We start from the raw sequence: 22918 nt of genomic DNA, 5'->3' as shown, positions 1-22918 counted from the left end.
AAATCTTTCTTTGATTTGTCACTTTGTCTGCCCCTCAACGAGACATACCTTCAAACGTGGGTGCTTTGTTTGACAAACTAACTTAACCTTCATTGTTTGGTATCAAAGGTGAGCGCACTATGGGTGTGTCTGTATGCTAGCCAGAGGGATTAAAGGTGTATGCTAAGCCTTGAGTCACACCACAACTAGAAACAGTTTTTTGTTTCAGTAAATAACACAATCTAGGGGGTCACAGTGTGATCAAATATCCTGAAACACCATACCCTCTCCTTGGCTCTCACAGCTCCTTAAGAAATAACCCTGAGCCAGTGCTGAAAATTCACTCACACTCTTTTTTTTTCTTATTGTCTTTTTTTTTTCTTTTTCTTTCTTTTTTCATCTTTATTAACTTGGGTGTTTCTTATTTACATTTCGATTGTTATTCCCTTTCCCGGTTTCCCGGCCAACATCCCGCTAACCCCTCCCCCTCCCCTTCTCTATCCGTGTTCCCCTCCCCATCCTCCCCCCTTTACCGCCCTCTCCCCAACAATCCCGTTCACTGGGGGTTCAGTCTTAGCAGGACCAAGGGCTTCCCCTTACACTGGTGCTCTTACTAGGCTATTCATTGCTACCTATGCAGTTAGAGCCCAGGGTCAGTCATGTATAGTCTTTGGGTAGTGGCTTAGTCCCTGGGAACTCTGGTTGGTTGGCATTGTTGTTCATATGGGGTCTCAAGCCCCTTCAAGCTCTTCCAGTCCTTTCTCTGATTCCTTCAACGGGGGTCCTGTTCTCAGTTCAGTGGTTTGCTGCTGGCATTTGCCTCTGTATTTGCTGTATTCTGGCTGTGTCTCTCAGGAGAGATCTACATCCGGTTCCTGTCAGCCTGCACTTCTTTGCTTCATCCATCTTGTCTAATTGGATGGCTGTATATGTATGGGCCACATGTGGGGCAGGCTCTGAATGGGTGTTCCTTCTGCCTCTGTTCTAAACTTTGCCTCCCTATTTCCTCCCAAGGGTATTCTTGTTCCCCTTTTAAAGGTCACTCACACTCTTATACCTTCATTTATCCCCAGGAGAACCCAAGCGATAGGCAGAAGTACTGACACTGTCGCTGTTTTACAGGTGGAGTGGTTGAGCGCCAGGAAGCTTGCATACATTTCTGAGAGAAAGAAAGATAGGAGCAAGCGAGATGGGGCATCTCCTAACCCTGGACTGATGCCAACCAGTGCTCCTCACTGAATGACTTTGTTTACATCCCCTTTGGTCACACTGGACGACGCGCACTGATCAGGCGGTTCCTTCCTGACTGACGAGGTAGTTCTGCGGTTGCAGAAAGCTCCAGGTGGATGACTCTGACTGGTACCCAGACGTCCAAGAACTATTTGTTGAATTAGCAAACCCCCGCATGTTTGTACAGCACCTTTAAGTGCCTCTAGCCTCTTTTATGTATGATACGGGAGTATATCCAAGTACATAATTTCATACTCAAACATATATAAATTATACGAGGCACAGGTGTATGTCTAAAATATATTTTGGCACTATATGAAGGAAAGCTTTTTAGAGCCGGAAGGCGAGCCCCGTGGCACAGATCTGGAGCTGCCTGTCTTCCCGCCTGCTGAGAGACTTCCTGTACTTCTGAAAAGAGGCAAAAGTGAATATATGTCCGATCTTGGAATTAACTATCCCATTAAAGTATGAGACTATGGTAACTTCCTCCTCCTCCTCCTCCTCACACCCTCCCCTGCCTTCCCTCCCCACCCCACCCTAGCTTAGCCTATCATTAGCCGCTATCTGGAATTGACAGTAGAGTAATTTGAACTCTGACTCCCCAGGGCCTATTCTTTTACTTCCTGCTGTAGGAATACGGTGTGTATTGATTAGATATCAGACTGTAATGGGCTTCCAATCTCTCTGCCTGAAGATATATGATGGAGATGACAGGAAGCAGATAGCCGGTTACTACTTGTAAATAGTCCTGCTCGAGCAAAATGGTTCGTAACCGCTTCGGTGCCGCGCGTACTCCAGAGCCGCTTCATGACGTGGGAAAGTAAGACACGGAAGTGCAGCCACCACCCAAGATGGCCTTCTCTTGGAAAACTGAGCATAGTTACAATCAGGGCTACCTGGAGAAGTGCTATACTCATTATTCAGAGATTAAACCAATTTCCTCTCCAGCCTGCTCCCACTTTCATGACTGAGGGAAAGGAGAGGAGGGCCAGAAGCCGAGTTCCTCGTCCCCGAGGAAGATTCGAAGCTTATTCACTCACAAAGCCTCGACTTCCACATCTGTGAAGTGGGAAATGTAATACCACTTTCCATGTTCCTGCAAGGACTAAATGAAAGAGTTAATGGTGGTCCCCTGTCTAGTTGATTGCTGTTGCTTCTCCACATTTCCTCATTTTCCCAAACACACTCTGCGTTTTGGACGGAGTTGGTTCTGGGAAGATGTACGCTCTCAACTGCATATCTTTGGGCAGCCCTGTTCTGCCCTTTGTTACTATGCTGTCCTGGTACTCACGGGCAGGTTCTCTGAAGGTTCCGGTTGGCATGGACTTCCTTGGGCCCTGGAGCCCTCTTGAGCTCAAGCCTGGCTAATTATCCCGGGGGAAGTCGGGCCAGGGTTTATTTTCTGTGTCCTGTCCACTTCTTTGAGAAGGGAGAGGCCTGGGTTAAACTCTTAGCTTGACATCTGCTTAAGTAAATGCAAAGTGGTCTGGGTTACTGTTCCCTTCTTGGTGGCCCTGGGGAAACCACAGGAGACTGCTGTCCCCCTCCTCAGTGTGGGTTGGATTTGACCCATCAGGAGTTACTTTCTATCAGGTCTTTATTGTCTTTTTCTTAGAATGAGAATGACTGGAAAGCAAACTGAACATGGTTCAAAGAGGAATCCAAGGGAAGACTGAACTTTTAAGGGGGATGAAATGCCAGGTTATACATTTTTAATTACACCGGACTTAAAGCTCATATTCATTTATTACCAGCGATATCAGCCACTTATCTACCACTTCTCTCATCTTCGCCCTGCAAACAGACATGACCCTGGTCAAGGAAGATAAATGGAGAATTAAAAATGGCTACCATCTGGGAATTGATTGGAAAAACAGAAGAAAAAAGCCAGGGCTGCAGGTTAATCCTGGGCTCTTCCTAATCTTTCAGCTGCTCCAGAGTCTGTTATAGTCAAGACTCAGTGGCCCCCACTTCCCGATTTGCTAAGGTTTCCTTGTTGCTCCTTCCTCCCCTGCTCCTGTTAGGATGAGGGGATCAATAAAGTCAGCTCTGAGAGAGGAAGGAGCAGCCTTTAGGCTGGTATCGAATGCCGCATCCTTGCAGCACGTGGAGAGTGGGCCAGCGTGCAGTAAGTGACCTGATTGCACATCCCCAAAACACTGAATTCATATTATTGACTTCATCAGCATTGTCCTCCTGGAGGTTGCTCTTAATTACCTCAAGAGAGGGCTGAGGAAGGGAACTGTGACCGTCCCCTTCAGTACAGAGAGAGCTGCCCAGGGAGGATACCCAGATGCCGGAAATACTGGGTACCACTCACCGAGTGCCTTATGCGCACCAGTGCCTCTGCTACAATTGAGATGGTCCATGCCTCATGGCATCCTCAAGCCATCCTGAGAGGTTCTGGTTATCGCTGTCCTGCAGATGAAGACCACTAAGACATGGGGAAGCTTGACATCATCTGTGAGGCGGATGACTGTAGAGGATTTCACACACTGGTTTTTGTGGTTTCGCAAGGAAGCCCAGCTCTGACTCCCCACCAGCCCTGGCTACCAGCTAGTGACAGAAAGTAAAGAAGAGAGCAGAGGAAAGCCCTTTAATCCCATCCTTCAGTTTGCAAGGTCAGAAACAAGTCCAGAGAAGGAGAGTGACTTTGTAAACATCACACAGCAGAGCATAGCATTAGGCCCCATTGACCCAAGGCTGCCATTCCCATGCCTTTGGACAGAGAGACACAAGACACTGTCCTTTACCCAAGACTCTTCTCTCCAATCTCAGCAGGAAATGTTCCTCTGCATAACACCTGGATCAATGTACGTTTGCAAAATGAAGAGATGGATGGTTGGCATTCTAGAGTTCATGGACTATTTTATTTATTCAACAAACCTTGATTAAGCACTGACTGTATACAAACAAAACTAAGTACTGAGAGTTCAAGCACTAGCAGGTGTGTGTGTGTGTGTGTGTGTGTGTGTACCCAGGCAGGCACATGTGGAGGCCACAGAGTCTGATCTTGGAGTCTCTCTCTCTCTCTCTCTCTCTCTCTCTCTCTCTCTCTCTCTCTCTCTGTGTGTGTGTGTGTGTGTGTGTGTCTGTCTCTTGGGTCTCCCCCCTCAAAAACCTTGAGGATAATTTTCTCTAGACTTGCTAGCCAGCAAGCTCTATGGATTCCCCTGCCAATAGTCTCTAGGCTTGGGGTGTGGGTTCACACCACCACATCCTACGTTCACATGGTTGCTGGGGATTTGAACTCAGGTCCCTATGCTTGCTCAGTCCCTTAACTCAGGGAGCTGTCTCCTCTGCCCTGTGTTCCTTTTCTTTCTTCCACTACCTGTCCCCATCCCTGAATTAAGTTTGGGCTGAAAAGATAAGGAGATCAATAAGATTTTCTTTTCTCGTAAACTACCAACATCATAACCATGTGTCGACACTCAATGCAAATTGAAAAAGCAAAACATCTACTTCAGAATTCACCTTGATCACCCAGTACGGTTTTGTGCAATATTGAAGTAATCATGCTTTTTCAAAATTCACTAGTACTAAAAATAAAGACGAAAACAAACTAAAACGAGAGTACCTCTGATTGGATGCTCTTGCTTTACAGAAAAGCACTGAGAGTTCTAGGGAGGAGGGGTTAAGGGGAGCTCACGTTTCCAGAGTACTGATCCAGGCTTTCCATAGACATGACTTCATTTAATTCCCCTCAATACTCCGGCAAGGTGTGTTATTATCTCCATTTTACAGATGGGGAAGCTAAAAGTGTAATGGCTTGTCATTAAGACTCATAGCCAGACAGAAGGCACAGTCCAATTAACTGTACAGTTGACACTTTGAAAGTCACTGCTTCACATACGAGAGGTGGCTAAGGGTCTTCTCATGATGATAAAACCACAGAGATGGAAATGCTGATTCTCGTGTGCACTCCCGTGAGCACTAACAGTGTCATGTACTATGTGGGGCAAATGCAAGGCATGATCCTATTTGGCCCTCACTAAAACTCGATGGACAGAGTACTTTGTATTCTTTATCTTACAGATGAGATAAAGAGGAAACCCAAAATTGTTCCAGAATTCCAAGTTCCATGTTCTGGTCCTATAACATCAATCCTTGACTCTAGACCTTCCCCACCCTGTGTGTGTGTGTGTGTGTGTGTGTGTGTGTGTGTGTTTATGTGTGTGCGTGTGCATGTGCACTTGTATGTATGTGTCCATGTGTATGTTGTATCCATGTGTATGTGCACAATGTATGAGGGCACATAAGCATGTGCATATGTGCATAGAGAGAGATCCAAGGTTGACGTCAAAAAAAATTACCCATTCTCACCCTTCAACCATATTAATAGTCAGGAAATCAAACCCAAAACTGCCGATGTGCTCAGTCTTGCCAGCCAGCTTGCTCTCAGCAGGACTCACAGGTGAGGCCCTGTGATCACCCAGCATTTACATGACTCTGGGAATCCAAACTCAGGTTCTCAAGGTTCTGTCTCCCCAGCACCACTGTTAATGTGTACCCCACGTGGCCTTTCCTCAAAGAGAAAGCAGCACTTCTGCAGGGATAAGGATTCTCCCTCAAATGCAGTCTTATACAGTAGGCCAAAATAGAAGCAGGAGGATTGAGAGTTTGGGGACACAAATATTTAGAGTAATAAAGTGGAAGAGTTTCAATATCTCAAAATGCCATCTCGTCCATCGCAAGTGACACACGTGGTTTAGGGAGGGAGGGACTTGTTGTGATGATGCTTTCTCTGTCGAGCTGATGAATTTCCCCTTGAGTTTTCATGGTGTGCTCCTTCCCTCCAAAACACTTCTCTGTAGAGAAGCCTGAACAGAGTCCCTGTGCTCGCATTCTGGTGAGGACATTGGGATCACTCCTCAGGGCATCTCTTGCCCATCAAGGCTATCTCTAAGTGTAGAGAACTCTTGCTCCAAGATCGCTAGCTCCGATTTCCAGTTTGAGTTATGAAGTACCAGCTCCCAATCTATTCGCTCATGTGGCTTTCCTGAGCTTCCAGGGGATTCTCTGAATGTCCTCCCCCTCTTCTTCCTCTGTGCTTTAAGATCCATGAGTTCTTGGCCGTAGGGATGGTTGAACTTTTCCTTTCTTGCTTTTGTCTTACTTGTAAATAAACCTCCCAGGCAAGCAGAGTGGTTCCCCTTTCCTCATACAAGCCAACGGGAAGTTCACAAATGACAGTTCTAGTCCCACAAAGGTCAGACTCAAGAAGGATATTGCATCTATGGATATCATCCACACATCATAAATCCCCTGTGAAAACTAATTGCTTTCCTCCACTGTATAAATGGGGTTACTGAGGCTTCGAATATACTAAAGATTACAAAATGGACTTAAAAACCATTATTGTTAGCATTTCTTAACATAATTTGTCCATTTTCTGTAATCCAGGTATCTCTACTGGGAACATCCATTCGTTAATTCCAGAACAGTCCCAGAAGGGCAGCCAGCCACCACTTGATTGTTCTCTTACAGACGAGAAAACTCAGCGTGCACACACTAAGAAAGTCAAACAGCTATGCAATAGTTTTGAGACTAGAAGACATGATTTTTGAATTTGCCATCTTAAAATAAATGATCATCAATATTCCTAAGAGATCAAAGAGTAAGATTCAAGGAGGGACATTTTTAAGGCCAAGGCAGATGGGATCAATCTGAGCTTCTGCTTGTCTTGTGATTTAGGGTCAAGTGTGTTACCTGGGGAGTTGGTTCAGCTCCAACCCAGTGTATACTTAGCTGTGACATCTCTAGGCATAATCAGTGCTTCCCAGGCAAGGCCAATGAACAATGAAAGTGAAGGAAAAGATACTTTGGGAACTCAGTGGTCTTTATGGAGGAGGAGGAGAGCTGTGAAAAAGCTAAGAGGGATTCTTCTCCAATGGGAAGCCTGGTTCCCCACTTTTGCCTGTGTCTTAAAGTGACCAAGCTCCATTGTAAGACTCACTGCAAGCCACTTTCATTCAGGATAAGCAAGCAAACAAAACCCAAGCAGTGACAAAAATGGAGAAGAGACTGAAGGAAAGGAGGTCCAATGACTGACCCATCTTGGGATCCATTTCCTGGGTTGGGGGTGGGGGAACCAAGGCCTGACACTATTGCTGATGCTATGATGTGCTTACAGATGGGAGCCTGGTTTTACTGTCCTCAGAGAGGCCCTACCAGCAGCTGACTGAGACAGACGCAGATACTTAGACTCAATCATTCAACTGAAGCTGGGGACCCTGTGGTTGAATTAGGGGAAGGATTGAAGAAGCTGACAGGGAGATCAACCCCATAGGAAAACCAGCAATCTCAACTAATCCAGACTCAAGGAAACTCCCAGAGTCTGAGCCACCAACCAGAATCATTCAGGGGCTGGTCCAAGGCTCCTGGCACATATATACCCATATACCCGAGGTCTACCTGGTCTGGCCTCAGTGGGAGAAGATGCATTTAATCCTTGAGAACCTTGAGGCCCCATGAAAGGAGGAGACCTGATGGGGGTTGGGGAGAACATCCTCTCAGAGGCAAGGGGGAAGAGGAATGGGATGAGAAACGGTGGGAGGGGGGACTGAAGGGAGAAATGACTAGAATGTAAGTAAATAATTTAAATGAAAAAAAAATATTAAAAACAAGACTGTATTTTTCTTCTTTTCACTTTTATTTTATTCACTTAATTGATTTAAAAATTCAATACAATACAGGAGTAGGTCAAACAAGAGATCATCCTGCCTCTTACTGCAGGGAGAGATGTTTAATGAATACATACCGATATGGCAGATAGGTTCACCTACCATCCTCCAGGCTCCCTTTCCATGTCTCCTTTCTTGAAACGTTCTTTCCCAATTAAGGTTTAGCAATCCAACTTACTTTGTTTATAATGGTTTTTGAAAGCAATATTTTAAACTTATCCTTTGAATATTTCATAAGTGTAGACCTTGCATGTTGGTCATATCCAATCTCCTCTACCCACTTCAACTCTCCCATGAGTAACTACCCTATCACATCTTTTTCCTCTCACCTCATTGTTTATTTGGTTTTAAGATAGTGTTGCATTGTGATCCAGCTGGTCTCCAACTCTCAGATCTTCCAACTTCTAAATCTCAATTATTGAGATCGCAGATGTGTACTACCAGGTCAGGCCCAGATTTAATTAATTAACTAATTATTTAATGCATTCATTATTGTGTACAGACAGGTGTGTGTGTGTGCAAATGAATATGTGATTTTGAAGGTCAGAGGTCAACCTTGTATGCTGTCCCACAGGAGCCATACATACACTAGTTTTTGAGATAGGATCTCTCATTGGGACCTGGGGTCATTGAATGGCTAAGCTGTCTGTCCAGTAAATTCTGGGCATGCTTCTCTTTTTACCTCCCTAGTGCTGGGATTATAAGCATGTGCTACCATAGGTAGCTTTCTTCTGAGTACTAGGTATCAAGCTCAGGTCATCAGGGTTGTGCAGCAAGCATTTTACCCTCACTGCCAACCCTGGGATCCTTTGTTTCAGAGACCACAGAAATCCTGTTCGGTGGGGGTGGTGTGTCTATTGTCTGCTGTTTTATTTTCCAACCTCCTGTTGATAATCCGATATTATTATTTTGTGTAATTTTAATTATTGCAGTTGAATAAAAGCATTTGGGTAGCCAGTGACATGGATCAATGGGCAAAGGTGCTTGCTACTGATCTGGGTGTGGATGCTCTGACTTTGATCCCTGGGACCCAAATGGTGGAAGGAGGGAATCAGCTTCCTCATGTCATCCTCTAACCCACATAGACAGGCTATATTGTGGGACACACACACACACACACACACACACACACACACCACGCCCCCAAAATAAAATGTGATAAAAAAACCTTAAAACTCATTTACATTATAATTGCATATACATTCTTGAATAAGTACTTTTGATTTCAACGGGATAAAATTTGAATTCTTTGTAAAATAAGTGAGGGATTTTGATAGGAGTATAATTTGCTTACATGTTAAGAAAGAAGATGGGCGACCTAGTCAGGCCCTGGAGATCACCGCCAGGAGAGGGATTCCCACAATAACCCCTGTGCTTTCAAATCCTCCCCGGTTCCCTTTCTATTGAACCACCCAAAGAATCCCACCTTTCCTCAATGAGAGCCGCCAAGAGAAGGGGCTGGCCTTTATTCATGTTTGCTCATTATGTAGAGGCTGTGATCTTCTTCGTAGTAAAATTTGATCCTTTCTTTTAAAAAGATAAGCATTCTTCATTAATTTCTTTTTGCTGTGGGTGTCACAGCAAGGAGTCTATGACAGTGGCTGAATATGTAGGGCAGACATGTGCCATGCTAATATAAGGGCACATAAATTAAAGTGAGATTCATTTAGTAGAAATACCCTTCATCAGTATCAACAAAGCTGAAAGATGCTTAGAAATAAATTTCTCTTCTTGGAATGTAGATACTTTGTGTGGTAGAGTGCTGGCCTAGTCTGCAGCAAGCCCCATGTTCCCCTCCACGCACAAACTATGCATGTCCCTCTGTCCCTGTAGTCCCAGCATGCAGGAGGTAGAACCAGGGGGATCAGAAGTTCAAGGCTGTCCCCAGCTCTATGAGTTCAAGGCTATCTTGAATTAATTGAGGCTGCTTCAAACAGCAACACAAGCAAGAATAGATTCTCTCTCCTCTATACAAAAATTCAGATCTATCTAAGTATGCCAAAGAATTTGATTCCACTTCCCACTGTTATAAAGAATAATTAGGACGCTTATCCATGCCCTAGCACCTGCCATTCGATTTTGAAGCTCCTCTCAGAGTGAACGGGGGTGAGAATGAACCTCCTAAATCAATCCTTTCTATTTCTGGAGGAAGGGCCTCCACTTGTCAGCTTGCCTGTGACTCTGGGGTGTTCCAGCATCAATATAGGGACAGCTCTCAGCTGCTCTAGCATTCCCAACCTTTACAGTAGGAATACATTTGGACCTCCCCATACCAGATTTTCGTCAATTCTTTCCCTGCCTCGGCAGCCAACCTATTAGCTGAAAACTAACAATTCTTTTTGAAGAAGCTGAGAGAATTTTTGTGCAGAGTTCTCAAGACTGTAATGTGTTTGGCCATTACAGTTGAAGACCTGTCAGGCTTCCCATGTGCCCTTCCACTTCTTGAGCTCAGCTCAAGGAGCAAAATATCCATTTTACACATGAAATTGCCTATGTTCTGCATGGGAATCTGCCTCTTAGCTCCCTCTGTGCTTAGTGGGAGGCATTTGGGTTTTCCTTGAGCTTGGAAATTGGGTCCTGAACACTAGGCTTCTTACAAGATGCTTGAAAAGCCATCCACCAAGGAAACAGTATGCAAAGTGCGTCAATTCCCACTTAGAATGTTTCTCAGTGGGACAAAAAAATATCTTTTCTTTGCTTAAGAAGGATCAGTATCAAATGGCAGTAGGATCAAGTATTCACATTTATCCAAGAGTCCAGGAAACACAAATTTCTCAGAGCTCTGAGAGTGGGGACTTATTTTGTACAGACAAATACCTAAACCAGCAGGAAGATTGGTGATGGAAGCTGCCCTTCAATGCAATTTTCAGGCTTGATTCTCACAGTCAATCTGGACTCTCTGGCCTTTTTGGTTCCATACGGAGGCAACCACTAAAGTATTACTGAAAAAAAAAATGGACAAAACGAGGAGAAAAACCACATCTAGCAGTGGGTCAACAGTGATACATCCTGTGCCTATTGGGCTGAACTCACAGAAGGAAGGAATTCATGAAAAAAAAAATTGTGAGGGCAATTCTTTTTAAGGGACATTTTGTGGAAGTGCAGCGAACATACAGGAATGTACGAAGTCACAGAAATGGCTCCTGGAAATTCCGCAAATTGATCACACCAGGTCATGGGTACCTGGAGAGAAAAACATATTCAGAAGAAACATTCCCAGCCCAATGGGGTAGAGTTGCCCATTGCTTCCTCACCAGGGAAACCATTTCTCATACTTTGGTTCAACTTGTCTGATTTTGAAGTTTATAGACAGAGTGGTGGCCAGTACATTCTCTAGTCTCCAGCTTCCCTCGTTGGATATTTTCTCTGTATAAGCTATCCATGTGAGAGGAAAAGCATTTCGGTGTGGTGCCAGCTAAGCAGAGTGTCATGATGACTGTCATAGTTACCCCTTTATCTAGTGGTGTGGATACATGTGGGACATGGTGGAAATAGATCAGCTGGACCAGAGAGCGCTCACACATTCAATGTGAGCAAAGACCTCCAGCTTGCAATTGTGTCATCATCAGTGCAGGAGGACTTGAATTTGCCCATGTTGTCTCTGCTTAATGCTGATAGATTCAAAACATTTTTTTAGCACCAGACATCTAAGCTACAAACAATTCAAATGCAGAACCATTTTTTAAAAAGACACATTAAAAAACAGACCAAAGTAAATGGATACATGCTAAACATTTGTAGTTTTATGCTGTTGATACCATGTTTCCTTTCCCTTTATGAAAATGTACAACATTTTGCTTCAACATCCTCTCATTTCCTTGAATGGCGAAGTACTGGTTTTTCAAAAATATCTTTAAAAGTTATTATTGGAAAAGGCCTTACCTTGTAAGTAATGAAATATGGCCACATCTACTCCTAATTCCTACACCTCTTTCCAGATCTCTCCCCATGTGGCCCCAAGTTTGTGTATTCTTTTAAAAGCTTACTCACTGAATCTACTCAGGACTGATCATAGATGGACCAGTGTGAGGCCTTGCACTAGAGCATGGGCAAGTTTCAGTGGCCACAACACCAGAATGAGTTTCTTTTTCTGTACAGCCATCAACCGACAACAGCTCTAAAATTCAGATGTGGAATTCTTCCCCCATCCATGCTGAAGTTTTGTGAAATTTTGTATGGGTTGGTCTTGTATAGGTCCAGTGCAGGTAACTGCCACTACTGAGTTCATTAATAACCACATCATATCCAGAAGGCACCACTCCCCCCAGATCTTCTGACTCTTGTACTCTCTCTGCCTCTTCTTTTTACAACTCCCCTGAGCCTTGTGGGTGGTGGTATTGATACAGATGTGTCATTTAGGGCAGACTACACAGTATCTTATTTGTAGCACTTTGATAGTTAGTTATGGACCTTTCCAAGGTAAAAAGGCTCAGCCCTTGATCCCATGATAGAAAAGTACCTACTGTGGAAGAGAGAAGCTAGAAATTCCACCATGGTGAAAAGCTCAATTGGAAACTCCAGCTGACTGCCTTGGCATCCTGAGATCATTTCTCCTGGATGCTGTGAACATCCAATTTGACAAGGCCTTGTCTCTGTTTTTAATGTGTTCATTGACTTGGAAGCCCCACTCTGCTCTGCTTGGACTCTACTGGAAGCTCCATCTGCCACAGAGGGGCTTCCCCAAGATGATTTCTGCTGGGAGTTAGGATTTAATGATCATCTTGGTCACTGTGAAGAGACCAAGACCACTTATAAAAGAAATCATGTAATTGGGGACTTGCTTACAGTTTCAGAGGGTCAGGACATTTCCATCATGGCAGGAAGCACAGCGTCCGGCACTCGAGTGTGATGCTGGAGCAGTAGCTGTGAGCTTATATCTGGAGAGAGAGAGAGACTGGGTGTGGCATGTGCTTTTGAAATCTCAAAGTCCTTCCCTAGTGATATATCTACACAAGGCCACACCTCCTAACCCTTCTTACCTAATCCACCAACTGGCGACCAAACATTCAACCACGTGAGTGTGTAAGTTCCACTCTCATTCCAACTACCATAGTGACGAGACTCCACTGTCTGTCATCTATCCATCTACTGCTTGCCTTTTCCTCCAGTCCTGTAGCTTACGCATACTTTATTAACTCACTCGTTCAAAAAAGAATATACGACTCATATAGATCTAGACTGTGTAAAGGAGAGAGCCTGCACCCACAGGTACATCCTCAGACACAGATGCACGTATGGGTGTGTGCACTGTGTGTGTTTCTGTGTATGTACGGAGAGAGAGAGAGAGAGAGAGAGAGAGAGAGAGAGAGAGAGGAGAGAGAAGGGAGAGAGGAATACCAAAAGCATCTGCTAAGAATAATGTATCCTAGATTGAAGGGTTTGAGACTTCATATGAACAACAATGCCAACCAACCAGAGCTTCCAGGGACTAAGTCACTACCCAAAGACTATACATGGATGACCCTGGGCTCCAACCTCATAGGTAGCAATGAATAGCCTAGTAAGAGCACCAGTGGAAGGGGAAGCCCTGGGTCCTGCTAAGACTGAACCCCCAGTGAACTAGACTGTTGGGGGGAGGGTGGTAATGGGAGGAGGATGGGGAGGGGAACACCCATATAGAAGGGGAGGGGGAGAGGCTAGGGGGATGTTGGCCTGGAAACCGGGAAGGGGAATAATAATCGAAATGTAAATAAGAAATACTCAAGTTAATAAAGATAAAAAAAAGAAGAAGAATGTACTCTTCCACCCTGTTCTCGGCTTACACTTCCACTCTACCCGCAATGGAACAGTTAACATAGGGCTTCCATTTGAGAAATATTGTACTATCCCGTTGTGAGAGAGAAATCTTTCAAATGAACAGAGAAACAGGCACCGGAAACGCGAGTCTGAAAGGAAGAGGGAAAGGCCAATTTGTTTTTAAGGAATTTTGAGAACGGAGGTACACAAGCCACATGTTGTCCCCAGGAGAAAAAATGTCTTTCAAAGTCCCTCCATTCTTCAGGTATCTCATTCAAAAGCACATCCACTACAGGCCCAATTCCCCTGCTCAATAGCGGCAGCATCATTAAAGAAGCACACATCACCAGTAACATGTTTATCATTTTAACATTTCTTCCAAGATTACATTTGAGTTATGGATTGTAAAGGCATAGATTCCGCTGCTAAGCAGGGAAGGGGACCTATCAGTGCTCTACAGAATGAGTTTTAAAATCCTTTGAATAAATGATGACACATGTTCAGAGGCTTAAATCTTCTTTTCCTGTTTTTTCTTTTTTTTCTTTGTTTTCAAGAGACGGGCTTTGTACGTGTCCTGACCCCCTGCCTCAGCACACATGGGGCCAGGATTACAGGTGTAGCCACTACACCTGCGTCAAAGGCTTAACTCTTAACAGCTGTTCTCCATGCTTAAAACCTATATTCCAACTGAGTACGGAAGGGCCTTCAGTGATGCCAGAGACCGGGGGAGAGAAACCCCAACATAGACTGGGGCAATTACTTCATTGCTACTCTCTCTCTCTCTCTCTCTGTATCCAGACCCAGCAGGCCATGATGGGAGCCTAGAATGTTCTATCAGAGGGAAGTGGGGATGAGATTAAATCTGGCTCCTACCTTTCTCTAGAGCCCTTTAATTTGGTCCAAGTTGCTTCATATTTTCTGAGCCTTGGCCATCTGGGCGGTCATAAGACCTAATTGCTGGGTTATAGAAAATATTAAATTAAAATAATGTATATGAAATGCCAGATACATGATAAGAATTGTTTTAATGGAGGTAGAAATAGCCACAACAGTACTTGGCCTCTGTCCCAGGAAGCAGAATTAGGGAGGAGTGGGCCAACGAATGAGACTTTTCAAGGACACTGGGAATCTATTCATACCCAAGCCTGGGTAAACTGTCTTTTCCACCTCCGAAGGACTCTGTGGAAAACAGACACTGGAAAAACACGCACCAGATCTGGCTATAAAAGCAGAGGTTTTCCAATTAGGCGTGAAGGTGTTATGAACTGGAGAGAGTGGGACCACGCAGTCAATGTGCTGTTTGTACCCATTGGTACAGTTAATGTTGGCACCATCCCAGCATGCATCAGGCAACATGGCAAGCACAGCAAGAGTCACCTCTGACTTCCCAGTGCTACTTCTGTTCTGATGTGCTATTAGGTTTTAAACCTTCTTGCTGTTAGCACTGGGGGAAGAGGAGGGCTGGAGCAGCCATGGGGACCATCCTGAGTGAAGTGTAAGCAGGATTCATGGCTTGACACACCCTGCCCCCACATGGATGCTGGTAACATCCATTTCCTCAAGCCCACTGTGACAGCTATCCTATTTCCAGATGTTGTCAGAGGCTCCCTCTTTATGGCAAAATCTCAAAACTTTCTCGTTGGGTACCATGGAGGCCAATAAAGTAGACTTTTCAGTAACTTTCAGAGTTTGTCTAGGTAAAAGGATTGGAGCCAGGGTTAGAAGTCTGTCACTAAGATAATCTGTTCTTAAGTCTTGAACCTGTGCTGCCCGCTATGGTGGAGCCTTCTCGTGTCATATTAGCTAGGGTGTAAGCGATGGAGGTGTCAGCCTTGTAACTCCCTCCACACCCTTCCCTTACACAGGACCAGGAAACAGGCAGCTCTGAAGGAGCTGGATTCCTGTCCCCACCAAGATGTTTTCCCTTCCCTTTTCCCTTATCCCAAGCTACCAGCCACCCTATGACTTCCAACAGAACAGCCAGCTCTGTCTCCACTCCCCAGCATTTTCTAAATATTCACATTCTCGGCATGCCAACTCCTTCCTTATTTTCTCAATTCCGCATTTGTTTATCCTCAAAAGGTCCTTTGTGATAGCCCACAAGGATCTGGGAAACAGTGGAGGCAGGCTTGCCCTCTCAGGAGGTGGGGGTGGGGGGGATGCTGGCAGGAGGCCTTTGGGCCAGGCGAAGACCTATCAAGCTCCATTTTCCCTTCTCCACTTTAGGTGCTTTCTTGAGAACAGAAGCATCTGTGAAAGTGATCCCCTCAATGGGAACCTGTTCCTGAGATATGACTCCAGGTCAGGTAGATCTCTGGTCCTGGGGATTTCGTTCAACTCAACTCCATTTGTCAGGGTTAGCTCCACAGTCCATCAGAGATTGTCCAGGCAGGCTTTGGGGCCATGGATGTGCAAATCACTAACAGCGTCATGATCTGGTATATCAGCTGTGACATAGCCATGGGTGATACCGTGTTTGCCTATAGATGAGAAATTCACTAAAAGCTTACACCTTCCTCGCCACCCCCCACCCAGGTCCCTCCTTGGACCAACACTGGGTTTGGTATCACTGAGGAAGTGGGTAGAGTGTAGATATCGCAAGCTGAACTCTCCTTGGAAACTTCTCTGCTGAGGGAGAATGAAGGGAAGGAGGAAGAGGAGAAGAAGTGGAGGAGATGGGCAGGAAAGGAAGAGGAAGAAGAGAGGGAAGGAAGAAGGAAAGAAAGGAACATGGAGAATGCAAGAGGAGGGCAGAAGAGAGAGGAGGAAGAGAAAATGGCATCTCATCTGTCAACACGAAAGCTTTCCCTCAGCCTCGACCTGCTGTGGTTCGAGGATTTTACATTCTAAGGCAAGGAATGAGCCATTTGCTTACTTCTGGTTCTCTAACTTCTCCCACCACTCTTAGAACTCTGGGCTTCTGCTTCCTGCACATCCAACAGTTGTTGTCCTGGTGTCCTAGACAATGGCTAGTGTGTCACTCTCAGCTGCCCATGCCTGACAGACTCAGGGGCAGCAATGAGAAGGGTCTCCCCTACCTTCTTCCTTCTACCTGTAAGGTTTTTAATTTACCCATCAATCTTTAGTACTGCTATCTCTTCTCCAGCTCTGGAGGGGATCCATTCACCATTCTTACAGTACAGCATGTAAACTCCCAGTCTCTCCCAAGGCATGATAGGCAATCTGTTGATACCTCCCATGTCCCAGTCACATTCACACTCAACCCATCGCTTCTCTTGAGCACCCTGTGAAATGGGTCATTTAAAACTCAATGTACAGATCAAGTAATGGAGTTCAGAGCACAAAACCTCGCCTTTGTCTACAGGGTGTTAGGAGGCAGAGGTGGGATTTGATTGAATACAGCCCAGCTCTGGTGTTAAGAGAATGAGCTCAGGAATCAGCCAGTAGGGCATTCCATTCGCACCCTTGACTTGCCCCAGCTGTGTGACCTTGGATGAGTTACTTAAACTGTGATCTTCAGCTGCTGAGGTGAACATGCACTTCGGACGAAAATGGCCATGGGTATTGAAATACGCCCTCAGTAGGTAGTAAATACTAACAGTATTTGTCCTGATAACAACTAGTATTCTCGCATCTCTAATGATTAGGCCTAATGATAGCCTATCACCCCACAAAGGGCAGGCACTCTGTTGTTGTAACCACAGGGTGTGTGCCGAGCTTAACAGGTGTGTGGGAGTTAGTAATGGAGAAAGAAATAAACCCAACACTTCTACTCTAACATCCACTTGTGTGTCCAATAGATATTGATTTTAATTCTTATTATCAGTAATTCCTAGGAGCAGTGTGACGTAGATACATTTACAACCAGGTGAGGTCGTAGTACTTCAGTTATATTTAATGAAGGGCAGCTAGACTTCCTTAGATTCCGGAGGCACATTGTAAAATGGGCCACCAGGTCCACTAAGCTTCAGAAGTGTGGTTTTCCCTGCTATACCACACAGAGGACTCCTGTATGGCATGGTTCAGAACAGGGGTTCAGATCAGGGAAGAGTCAAATGGGGCGAAAGCCAGAAGAGACCAATCATTTACCTTGCTATGAGAATCACTAACCACGGGGCTGGGGTCAATATTAGGGCAAGTTACATATCAATTGGGGGGTCATTAGTTCCTGTCCTTCCTTGTTCTGGGACAGCAGTTGGCACTGAGCCTGCCCACGTGAGTTGGGAGCTGGTGGCATGGCCTCTGACTGAGAAAAACAAGACACCAGAAGGGTTTATGCTCTTGAGGCTAAAGGTCAGCCACGACGTGATTACCCTGTCTGGAGGGTTTTTAGATCTGTCCACAGAGATGAGCAAAGTCCTGGGAACACTAAGGGCCCGAGGGGCCTTGAGCTTTATTGACCACAGGGATATCAGGTGCTTTTTCCTAGGTTTCCGACAGGGCTCTGGGAAGGGCATAGCACCCTGTTCTGAGGCCCAGAGGCACACGGACTCTGCAGAAGCATGGAGTCACTCCTAATGCTAACCTGAGTGCAGGCTCTGCAGAGACACCTACTTGCCTCACTCGCCCTGTGTCTGACAGTGCTGGGGACTCCATGTGTGATGTCACTGAACCCTCACAAATGTCCCTGGAGGCATAAGGAAGGATTGATGCTAAGGCTGTGTGAACGAGGGCATCCAGAAAGCCCGAGAGAGCAAGCTGAGCCAGTGCTAAATGGCAGAGAGGATTTGCCATCGAATCCAGTCCAGAGTGGCTCCAGACACAGCTACTGGATGAATGTGGACACCTTGGAAACACAACTACTCTCTCATTTCTCATTCTCATTTTGATTTTGTTTACATCAGCCCCTGGGTCCATGCTTGCTCATTCAGATCCTCATTGCAACTGCAGCAATTATCAGACACAACTGCCAATGAGGATGGAAGGATGAGCTTCTATTAGAGGGAGTGCCCTCTAAGAAACGGGTTCATTTTCCTAGAAGAAAATGGAGCAGGCCCAGCCTGTGTGTCCATCCCCCTTCTACCTGAAATGACTAGCATGACAGCCGCCTTCTTATGTCTATGAGGTAGGAAAGCTAGAGTCTCAGAGAACACAGAACCAGGATCCTTGCAAGCCTGATGTAACACCTTCTCAGGATTTCACACAATCCAACAAAACCCAATAAATCCAAGCCAGGCAGCCCCATCCTCTTCACCCACCAAGCCCCCTGTTTGTTATACTGCTCTCAGATATACCACCTCCATAGGCCATATCTACAAAGTGTCAGTCAGTACCTTCAGGGAGAATGGAGAAATAAAGACATAGCAAAGGCTGTAGGTAGACTGACAGCCAACAGCCGGGACATGACTTCCTCAAACAAGCTTTTCAGGACTGACTGCTTCCAGGTTACTCTCCTTTGAGCTGGGAAACCGGTTTTGCTTCCCTGCTGGGCAGGTGTTAACAGTCCTCTCCGACCCTCTAATTGTATCTATCCTGTCCTAATTAGCATTTAATAAGCAGGGACTGGGCATCTAGTTCTGAGACAATCAAGCAACCTCATCCCCACTTCAAAGATGAAGAGAACTCAGTTTAGGGTGCTAACAGCAACAACAGAAAAGAGGTGCGTGTATCCGGTTGGAGTTAATGGCACAATTAGAATACAAAACCTCCCAATCTGGTATCTGGTTGCGGGCAAGGAGGTTTCCTAATATGCTATTTGGTCTTGCTTGAATCACCCCTGTGCTGGGATAATTAATGCAGGTAGAAGTCCTTTTAACTGATGCCAAGTACCAGATATCAAGATGTACTTCACAAAGCCACTGACTGACTATCTCTGTGGCCACGTGTGTCTCTCTGACTATCTCTTGACCATGCATGTCTCTAAGGGCTGCAGAAGTCTACATTGAACTGGCACTGGTCCCCAGAGCCTGACCAAAGATAGCAGAGAGGAGAAAGATAATTGTTGGGGAGGGTGGTGATTTTGCTTTGTGCTCCAGGCCAGTGCCAAAGGTTTCCTCGTCACCAGGACACCTTTTTCTGTCAATCCTACTTTTGTTCGACATTTTCATCAAGGACTTGAAGTCTCTCTTTTCCAACAGAAGGGTCAGGGGTCCGACAATGGCGTCCTCCAGATGAGATCTGAGGTATCACCCTCCAGGGTACACGTTAAAAATGTAGTTTATACACACTGCACCCCACTCGCCCTGCCCTCTCTGGACACACTGAGTTAGAAAGCCAGGATGAAGACTAGGGGAATGGAGAGGCAGAGAAGGGTGGATCCCCGGGGCCTGGTGGACAGCCAGCATAGTATGCAAGGCAAGTTCCAGGCCAACGAGAGGCCATGTTAGGTGGATGACCCTTGAAGCCCTTGAAGGACAGCTGAGGCTGCCCTGTGGCTTCAACATGCATGTGTATATGGACACAAAGGACAATAGGGATGAGGCCAGCAAAGCCACGTTTCCATAAGTCCACAGGGGCCTCTGAGTACCACAGAGGTAACTGCAAAGCCTTCTCTCAGAATAAGGAGGACTAGCAAGGAGTCCAGGAGGCCTTCAGGTCCTCTCAGATCTGCACACAGCAAATGGCTCCTTTGATTGCTGCCAGAGTTGCTCTGGCGTGGGACCTTCTAAAGAACAACTTTCTCATCTGGCCCTGCCGTCTTCTCCCTTTCTTTCTTCTCAGCTAACTCTCCATAGGGCACTCTTCCTCTCCCAGAGTGCTCCTCAAACTGCTTGCTCTGCTGCCTGGAGCCTAACACACTGTGCAGAAGTGAACCTCATGTTGAACTTGTGTCTTTGGCTTATGCCTTTCCTTCCCTAAACCTTGGATATTTAATGTGCAGGCCCCAGACTTTAAAGCACCCACATTCACATTTGGTGAGAAAATCTCAACTCCTGATAGGGATTTGGTAAGTATTTCTAATGTTAATTCAAAGGAGAACTTGCCCAATGGCACATTTATTTATACAAAGTCTTCATCTTTAATTTACTTTTGTGTGTGTGTGTGTGTGTGTGTGTGTACAGAATCTTACCATTTAAGAAAGCTCAAGTGTATCCTTGTCTCACATCGTTCCCCTTTAACCTGTGAGGAAGCCAATGATTATTAACCACTGTGCTGGACTTTATGCATCCTGTGGTCTCATCTTCATTTTCTTCCAAGTTAACATTTAGCTCCAGTGCTGATGGCAAAAAATATTAATTAACAAACTACAAATCAGGAGACTGGGGAGGTAGCTCAGTGGGTAGACTGGTTGCGGGGCAAGCATGAGGACCTGAGTTCAGATCCCCAGCACCCATGCAAGGAGCTGGATGAGGTGGCACGTGTCAGGGACCTCTGCTGTTGGGCAAAGGCAGATAGGTAGAATCAGGGGTTCATTGGCCAGCCAATCTAGATGAACAATGAAACAATGAGCTTTGGGTCACTGTGAGAGCCTGTCTTGAAAAGTGAGGTGGAAAGTGATTAGAGCAATGTTTTCAGAACCAAAGTTTGTTTCCCTGCCTTGGATGCTTGGGTCTATTAAGCTGAGTCAGATCATTGCCCTTTCTGACAGGGCCCTCAGCGTTGATCACCCCCGATATCCTTCTTTACACAGCTCTGCCACTGTAGGTAAGAGTCTATTCTTTCTTCTTCTTCTTTTTTTTTTCTTTTTTTCTTTTTTCCTTTTTTTCTTCTTTTTTTTCTTTTTCTTTTTTTTTCTTTTTTTTCGAGTCTATTCTTAAAAAGTACCTGCCATCTGAGAATAATCCTTGGGTTGCTTCCTCACCACTCAGAGAGAAAGGCATTCTGGGAGTTTATTTGATGGTCAGGTGAGAAATAATTTTTGTATGCCAAGGATGGATCCTGCACGAGTGACTCTCAGCTAGGGTGGATCCGGCTGCATGAGACAGATGGGGCAGTCCAGTCACTGGAGAAATGTTCTAAAGACTCAGAAGAGAGGAAGGGCTAAGCAAAACCCGGCCGTGCCCCTTTCGTTTTGAAATGGAGAATCCTAACTTCTTGGTGTGAATTCGGATATTGTAAACATTCTACAGACTTTGCCCAGTGTTTGAGGTATCTTGAACACTTCTGGTTAATGATATTTAATGATGGATGTATGGCATTCACTGGGTCTGGAAGCCCCGCCCCCTGTGTGTGTGTGTGTGTGTGTGTGTGTGTGTGTGTGTGGCCACATGCCATGTTCAGATAAGCTAAAGGATTCTCCAAAGTCAACATCTTACCACTTTTAAACTCATCATTCCTAACAATAGACCCCAATTCATGAACAAAATGTAGCAAACGATTTTTAAATGTGGGTTAATGGGTTAAAATTTGAAGTTCTTTTTCATTATGAAAGAAATGTAAACTGATTGCATTTTTTCTTTTCCTTGGAGAAGTATAAAATAAAATGAGTTATCTCCCATCCTTTCCTAGTTTCCAAATCCAGCCAGAGACAATGGTACCCCCACTTATTAGTGGGCATTGGATTGTACATCTTTAAGGCTATATACATTTCATTATTTCCTTTCATAAATAAAGGGAATCATATTATGTATGCCTTTTTCCAGTTTGCTGCAGTTACTACATGATGTTGGCCTCAGTGTTGGCTGCAAGGAAGTTCACATGAGCTTTCAGAAAAGATGCAAAACTGGAGCAGTGGTCAGTGCTGATGCTGGGAAGAAAAATCATCATATCAAACTCCAAAGTGGGGAGTAAAACGAGACCGGGTTGTCTCGAGTCTCAGTGAAATGAGTTGAGGTGATAAATCTCTACTGAATGCTGGCATAGGTGTTAGCATGTCATAGTTGTTTACTCTTCTTCAAGGGTGAGACAGAGGACCACATGTCCCAGTGTCCACTCACATAATCCTTTCCAGTGTGCACTTGCACTTACCCTGAGCTACATAGCACAGTGAGGTGAGCGCAATGCTGTTCTTTACAAACTCGCTGCTTCTGTTTTTCCTGTCATCAAATCTTCATCCTGGACCTCTGTGCTGCCATGTTAAGAGTCCAAGTTCTGGAGAGATTTGGTGGAGAAGCTCCAAGAAAAGAAAACCCTGCAACAGGACTCAGAAGGAGAGAGCACACATGAGAACCCTGTCTTCTTATTGACGGTAGCCCTTTAAGAGACTCTAAGCCAGTGCGCTAGTTATGTCTCCCCTTGCTATGGCAGGAGGTCTGACACAAATAGCCCCAGGGAGGAAGGATTGATCTTGGCTCAAGTTTTCAGGGGATATGTGGTAGGTAGGTACATCATGGTATCAGGAAACTTCATAGAAATGGGAGTGAGTAGCTAGGATTCCTTTCTTCCTAACTGCTCAATCAGAACAGGAAGCAGGGCAGGACAGGAAGTAGCTGTAAATCCAAAGAGCCCGC

Source organism: Rattus norvegicus, chromosome 19 (genome assembly GCF_021556685.1).
Source record: "Rattus norvegicus strain SHRSP/BbbUtx chromosome 19, alternate assembly SHRSP_T2T, whole genome shotgun sequence".
Taxonomy (NCBI): Eukaryota; Metazoa; Chordata; class Mammalia; order Rodentia; family Muridae; genus Rattus; species Rattus norvegicus.
Note: the sequence above shows the minus strand (reverse complement) of the source record.